This window comes from Apodemus sylvaticus, chromosome 10 (assembly GCF_947179515.1).
Source record: "Apodemus sylvaticus chromosome 10, mApoSyl1.1, whole genome shotgun sequence".
Classification (NCBI taxonomy): Eukaryota; Metazoa; Chordata; class Mammalia; order Rodentia; family Muridae; genus Apodemus; species Apodemus sylvaticus.
In genome coordinates, this window is record NC_067481.1 from 61,747,198 (window position 1) to 61,754,544 (window position 7,347).

At 43.1% G+C, this 7,347-nt stretch overlaps 1 non-coding gene across 1 annotated transcript; it reads left to right on the plus strand.

Moving 5' to 3' along the window:
• Window positions 1-4,457: 4,457 nt before the first annotated feature.
• Window positions 4,458-4,529, plus strand: Trnaw-cca (transfer RNA tryptophan (anticodon CCA)). Its single transcript has one exon. It is a non-coding gene; the product is annotated as a tRNA-Trp (tRNA).
• The last annotated feature ends 2,818 nt before the right edge of the window (window positions 4,530-7,347 follow it).

Here is a 7,347-nt window from a genome sequence, read left to right on the forward strand (position 1 = left end):
GAACTGAAACTTCTGCTTCATAGAGTTGGCAAAATTTAACCTTTCTTTGACGGTAGGCTTTAGGGAAGGCGTGGGCTCTTACTTAAAGGCTTGCAACGTATGTTTCCACCAGCACCCAAGTAAGTACATACTATTTAAATCACCCATTTTCACTTGGGAACTTGATGCATAGAAATAAGGCATCATCCAGCTTCAGAATACAAATAAGTAAAGATCTTTGTTGAAGTATTGTTTCTGTAGGGCAGAAAAGAAGTCAGAGCTAGAAATGGCCAATTAAAAGGATAATTTGGCCATTACCAGTAGAGGTAACTTTTAAAATAACATACAAATATGCTAATTTCAAGATGTTTCAATGTTTATAAGTAATTTCTTGTTATAAGTGTATATATATATATATATGATTTATTTTTTTGTTAAATTGTCACAGATACTCACACAAGTAGCTAGATCTACATGAAGATATATTCAGAAGAAAGCACATCAGGCTCTAAGTATTAGTGACTTGAGGGGAGGCAGAAAAGGAGAAAGGACTGGTGGGGGCAGGGACTATAAACATAGAAAAATGCCAATGTAGCATCTACGTTATAAAACTACCCGTGATGTTAGTACTTCTGTCAGCTTTGGAGACAGATGAATGAATGGACAGTCTCAAAAATATTAGTGGTTGTGGAGTTTCCAGACCATAAGGTGTTAACTGACTTTTCCGTGGGTTTCTGCACCTTTAAAGTTCTCTTTGCAATGAATATGTGATGTTTACGTAAAAAGAAAAAGAACTTTTTTTTTCTTCTGAAGTCAACTTTGTGTACAACTGCTGTGTCCCAGGAAGTACCTTATAGGCGCAAGTGCACGGTGGTGGGAACAGTGCTTCCGTGTCAGAGGGCATGGGAATAGGTCGCAGCGCTATGTGGTTCCAGATACGCTACCACCTTGCTCCTCTTCACCTTAATTCCAGTTGAGTCGGTGACAGAAATTCCAGATAAAAATGCATCTAAATAATATCCCAAACATTCGCATCAGATGTCGACCAGATGACCACAGCCTGGGGAAGTAATTCCACTTTCAACGTGGTATCAGAAGTAGTTGTTCCATACCACTCCTGGGCATATACCCAGAGGATTCCCCAGCATGTAATAAGGATACGTGCTCCACTATGTTCACGGAAAGAACCCAGGTATCCCTCAACAGAAGAATGGATGCAAAAAAAAAAATGTGGTATATATACACAATGGAGTACTATTCAGCCATTAGAAACAATGAATTCATGAAATTCTTAGGCAAATGTATGGAGCTGGAGAACATCATACTAAGTGAGGTAACCCAGTCTCAAAAGATCAATCATGGTATGCACTCACTAATAATTGGATATTAGCCTAGAAAATTTGAATACCCAAGAGATAATCCACACATCAAATGAGGTACAAGAAGAATGGAGGAGTGGCCCCTGGTTCTGGAAAGACTCAGTGAAGCAGTATAGGGCAAAACCGGAACAGGGAAGTGGGAAGGGGTGGATGACAGAACAGGGGGAGGGAAGGGGGATCATGTGACTTTCAGGGAGTGGGGGGCCAGAAAAAGGGAAATCGTTTGAAATGTAAATAAAAAATATATCAAATTTTTAAAAAAAAAAAAGAAAAAAAGAAGTGGTTGTTCCAATGGACGGTTCTTCTCATATCTTCAAAACTTCTTCAGCAAATAGAGAGAGGAAACAGCCAAAAACGTGCACATCCCTAAATTGGTACTCAGATTTTTGAGAATACTGGGAAAGCCCTGGATCTAAATGGAGAACCTAGAGGCCGTAACCTGGGTACCAGAAGGCTCTTACGACCACAGACCTGATACCCAGAAGGTGAAGACCTGAAACGCTACACTTCACTTGGAAGTAGAGCCTTTGAGAGAAGCCGGCCCCTGAAAGGGGTCATGGTGTCACAGGCCCCTGCCGTGTCTCACTCCCTCACTTGCGATGGCACTCTGCACCACCCTGCCATGATGCGCCCCTTCCTCATCACATTTCCACACCAGTGCCACAAGGCAGTTGATCGGAGCCTGGAACTATCAGAGAGAAATCATAAATAAGGAAAAAATGAAATCACACGGCATCACCATGAGGGCACCTAATCCTCAGATACACCACAACCATCAACAGGAAACAGGGTCTCTGGAGAAAGTGCTCTAATAATGTGCCATAGGGTTGGGGCAGGGGACGCAGAGGATGAGATTGCAAGGTCCTGACCTATCAGCAAGTGTCAGAAGGTTAGAGGAGCCCTTCCCAGCTGCCGCGTGCCACCTGCTGACTGACAGCTCTGCGCCTCCCACTCCTCACCAGCGAAGCAGGAAAGGTGACTATGAACCCGCTGGGGGCCATTGCTTGAGCAAAGTGGACTCCTGCAAACCAACCCAGGCAAAGCACCTAGGAAACAAGTGGTTGTAAAAGCTGTTTGCACAAATGCACCCATCACTTAGGGAAGGAGCAAGCCTCAGGGTTACAGGCCTGGCACTGTGGCAATCCTTGAAAGCCCCACTGGCCGTCCATTGTCTGCTGGGAGGGGCCACTCAAGACTTCAAAGTCATTCTTTCGTCTGGAATGCCACCTGTGGTGCCACGGGGGAGCCAAGGAAGGCCGGATCTGATTGGCCTTTTGGAAGACACCAACTTAGACACTTTCTGTTGGAAGTGCGTGCCATGGGCATCCACACGCATGGGAAGCTTGCTTTAGAGTCCAGTCCAGTGGGAAACATTTTACACACACAGTCCAAAAGCTTCTATTCATCACGCTCAGTGGTAGTTCTGAATATTAGGTTATGTCTCCTGATGGGATTGAAAACTACCAACATATATTTCAAGTAATCTCAAGTGGAAAAACAGGAGGCAGGAATCAAGTCCTGTCTGCTTTTTGTTTCCCTTTGTGTGTGCAGGTCCGTGTTTCGCTGAGCAAACTTCAACAACTCAACTTTAGGACCATTGTAAACAAACCTGCTGAACCTTCCTGGGATACCGGCATTTATATCAGAAAAAGAAAATAAAGTCGCTATTGACAGCGGTAAGCAGGTGTATGTGGCTTTTTACTTATTTTTTACCACACAGTGTATTCCATCTGCTTGCTGCTTTTCTGGGTTGTCTGTACGTGAGTGCAGCTGTTAATGTCTGTCTTCTGTGCGTTCAGATGATGAGATTTTACTGACGTGGCATCAGAGATGCAGATGTTCACCCCTAAGAAGAAGAATGTTCAAGATTGGGGTACGCTTTTGTTTGTATCACTCTCTGTTGCTAAACAGAATACATTAGGAGGCATCAATGAAAAGAGATAACGTGCAGTTAAAAGGAAATTAAACCGTTAACGTGTAGTGGCGTTAAATGCTCAAAGACGTCTCTAAATCGCTCATTGTTCAGGAAACTTAAAGCATAACTTTAGAATAGAAAAGGATGTCAAAACATAAAACGCATCGAACATTTTTAAGGCAGAAGGTTGTGGTGTGTCAGAAGCACAGGAGCCCACCTGAAGGATTTATAATGGCTGAAGCTAAAAACATTTTCAGCAACAAAATAAAGAATAAAACTATGAATTAACAATATCCATGAGTCTGTATGGTTTAAACAAATAATTAAGTACATATGTAAATAAGAAAAAAACAGCTTTCTCTCAAAGGAGAAATATAACAGTAAGTGTAGATGAAAGTCGCCACTAGTCAAACACCGCAGCAATAGTTGTTACAGTCAAAATGGAAACTGCGGTCAGTGACTGCGAAGGTGAGAAGACATGTGCGCTGTCGATAGTATGCCCTATCCCTAGATATTATTTCAAAGGGAAGAAGAATGGCTTTACAATTAAGAAACTCTCATGTTGATGTGCATATATATGACCTACTAACAGCGTGCAGCTCCTGCCTGCCCCTCAGATACTGAAAAGGGCACGCCATTCCCTTAAGGGATGAGAAGGGGACCGACCGTGTGAGGAAAAAGAGATTGTAAACCTCCCGAAGATTAAAAGTGAGCTACGTATCATATAAAAGCACCGTGTTTGTGGGTGCACTTGTGTGTAAACCAGCAGGTCCTGGTGTACAGAGGAGGCAGCGCCCGCCGCCTAGCGGCCAAAGCTGTGGCTGACTGCAGGGCTGGCCCCGCCCCTTCACCAGCTGCTGGCTTCCGAACGCTAAGGGCGGTGGGCGTGGTTACCCGTTTTTATGATGCTAGCCTTTTCCGTGATTTCCAATTTTCGATACGTTTAAGTTTTATAGCTAGAGAAGGAAGAGGGGAAAAAATGACACAATTCCGTTCTAAATTGTGCGAGTGTGACCTGGGGATCGGTTTTCCTTCCTCGCCGCCCTGGGGACAGGACCTGCCTGGGTGGCTGGGATCACCGCGAAGCCTTGGAACAGTGCGCACGGGTCCAGGAGAAGGAGTTGCATGAGGAAGCCGCCAGGATGCTGGAGCCTTAGGGGACACAAAATTCAACGTGTATCAGTGACCTCGTGGCGCAATGGTAGCGCGTCTGACTCCAGATCAGAAGGTTGCGTGTTCAAATCACGTCGGGGTCATGAGTACCTGTTTTCCCACAATCGTCTCAGTGAGCTAGAAAGGTCAAAGCCCTGGCATTTTCAAATATACAGACAAGTCATTTACATAATTCTTCTCTGTGCAGACAAGAAACTTGACCACTTAAGTGCAAAACCATCTCAGCATTGGGATCGGAATTAAATTAAGCAAAGAGCCAAATCAATGATGAAATGGAAGCTGGAAATGGAATGGAAGTTCACTGTACTTTATACCAGCGTGCTTGTACAAGTATATTTAATTAAACACATAAAGAGGAACAACAGAATGAAGAATTAAGTTTTGAACTCTCAGAGTTTTGTTTGGTTGGCTGGTTAGTGTTGATCCAGGTGCTGGGGGCTTCAATACCGGCCCTCACACAGTCATTCTTTAGCCTGAGGTGGGGGTGACATTTTCGCTGAAGTCCTATGCTCACACACTTCAAGCTCTGGAGGGCGGCAGAGACTTAAAATCCAGGAATTTGAGGAATCAAAATTCTTATAAATAAATTTTTCTCTCAGTTGCCTTGGGAAGATTTTCTGGAGTATTTCTAATGATGCTGGCTTCTTTTCCCATATCTAACCTTCAGGTTTTAAAGGGATTCTAAGTCATAGTCTCCTTGGCTGTGACAGGAAGCCCCTGTCCTTCCTGTTTAACTCACTGCCAAACACAAACTCCAAAGTCATTAGATTCTTCAACCTTTCAAATGTTTATAATCAAGGAATCTCTTTTTTAGCATTACATCCCAAGAATTGATTCTGTGAAAACATTTTATTTTAAATATCAACTTTTCAAGATTATGAACTGCTAAAAGTTCCCTTCCCATATGAATAAATAAGGTTTTAAAAGATCTATCTGTCAGATAATATTCTATCCTTGCAACATCATTATCACAAAAGCAGAATTTGCTGGGGACTTCTGTGTGTGCACACGCTCGTGTGTGTGTGTGTGTGTGTGTGTGTACACGTTTTTTCAGTGATCAATTTTAAACACCAACTCATCTTATTTAAAATTAGCAAGGATTTGTTTTCCCATTATACGAAGATCAAAATAACCATACATTCTATAAAAACGTGTTATTCTGAAAAAGAAAAGGTGGGGGAAGAGAAAGAAAACTTATATTTTTATTTGTGTGTATGTGCGTGCACTGACACAAATTGGTGATCTTCATCACTGCAATAAAAGGTTAACTTCATAAAGAACAACAACAAAAAAAATGTGTTTACACCTAACTACGGAGGCTGAGAGTCCAGGCAGCAGTGACAAAGTTTTCAAGGCCTGCGACAGAATCCTGCGTGGGAAAAGAGTCCGGTCTTGAGCACGAGGGTCAGAAAGAGAGCAAAAGAGACAGGCTTACTCCTTTCATGACAACTCTCCAGGGATTGTAGGACAATTTCCTGTCTCCAGTGACCCCTCCTCACCGGCACTTCTAAGGTTCTGCCCCTTCAAACCACACCAGGCTGAGGAAGAGGCGCTCCAGGCAAGAACACTTTTTAAATGATTCGCGTCTATCTCTGAGTGAAGCCGCCTCAGCAGGTGTCCATTTAGTGACTAACTTCTTTGTTAGAAAGGATTTCTAGCTTCTAGATTATATTGAAGAAAAAAAGCTAACGAATGTTTGCAAGTGTAATTCTCTAAGGTTTAGGATGTGGGTTGTAGAAGGCCAATTTGCAGTCTGGCACCGCCCTCTAGTGGCTACATTAGAAAATTACATGACCCTTGGGCATGCCTATGGCTTTAATAACAAACGGAGCCAGTATATGGGTCCGTCTTATCCAAGTCTGTAAGATTCAATAATTTAGAAATGCCTTCTAGAAGCAGCCTCTGTTTTTCCGCATTATACTCTGAAAGAGGGGGCTGCTTCCAAAGTAGTCTATCAGAGTTAATATTTAAGAACCAGAGTCAAGGCGTGGATCACATGATTAGCAGGGCCTGAGCCCAGAAACTATTGAGATTGTCTGGTTTACACCACAGCTGTGTGTGATCATGCCTTTTAATACTTGTCTCACTCTGCACTAGGCAGGTAATAAACCAGTCTCTCAGGTGCAAGGTATCCCTGCTAGCAGGAGACTATAGCCCACTGTTCTGTTTTTCCAGCAAAAGTGTCAGAAAAACAAAAGTCAAAATAAATAAGCAAAAGACCAAAAAAAGTTAGAAAGAAAAAGAAATAAACATTAAATGCACAAACACATATCAATGAGTTCATTTTATGTTAGCCAGTTAATTACTCCTGGGCACGGTACCCAGCTGATGTACCCAGTGATGGGTACCGGTCAGTGGATGTTGGTTGCGTATAGCTTCCCAGTTAAAGATGAGTCCTGCCAACCTCCCCTCTTCATGCTAGGACCCGGGCTAGCTTGAGCCTGTGCAGGCCCTCTGTGGGCTGCCTTTGTGAACTCATATGTGCATCAGTCCTGCTGTGTCTGGGAAGACCATCATCCTCTTGTCTAGCTCTCCAAGCTGAGGATACCTGATGTCCTGGCTGCATCAAGATAGAGGATCCAGAGGAAGGAACTGCCTCCTGAGAGCGGTTAGAAGCCTTGCCTGTGAGCCTTTCTGCCACTTACTTCTGAGTCAAGTACCCCACTCTTGTGTTGTGGACTTATGCTTGTCATTGTAGTGAATGAACGTTGAGATCGAACAGTATCTGGACTGTCATTATTTTCTACCCAATCCACAATATGAAGAATGGATGATGTTGGGTTGAACATCCCACAAACCTAAAGCAAATGTGAAAAATGTGATTGGGGGATCATGGGATAAATTTATTATATTCCCAGGAATTATGACACAATTAGGAACACTCAACTACACCATGTATAA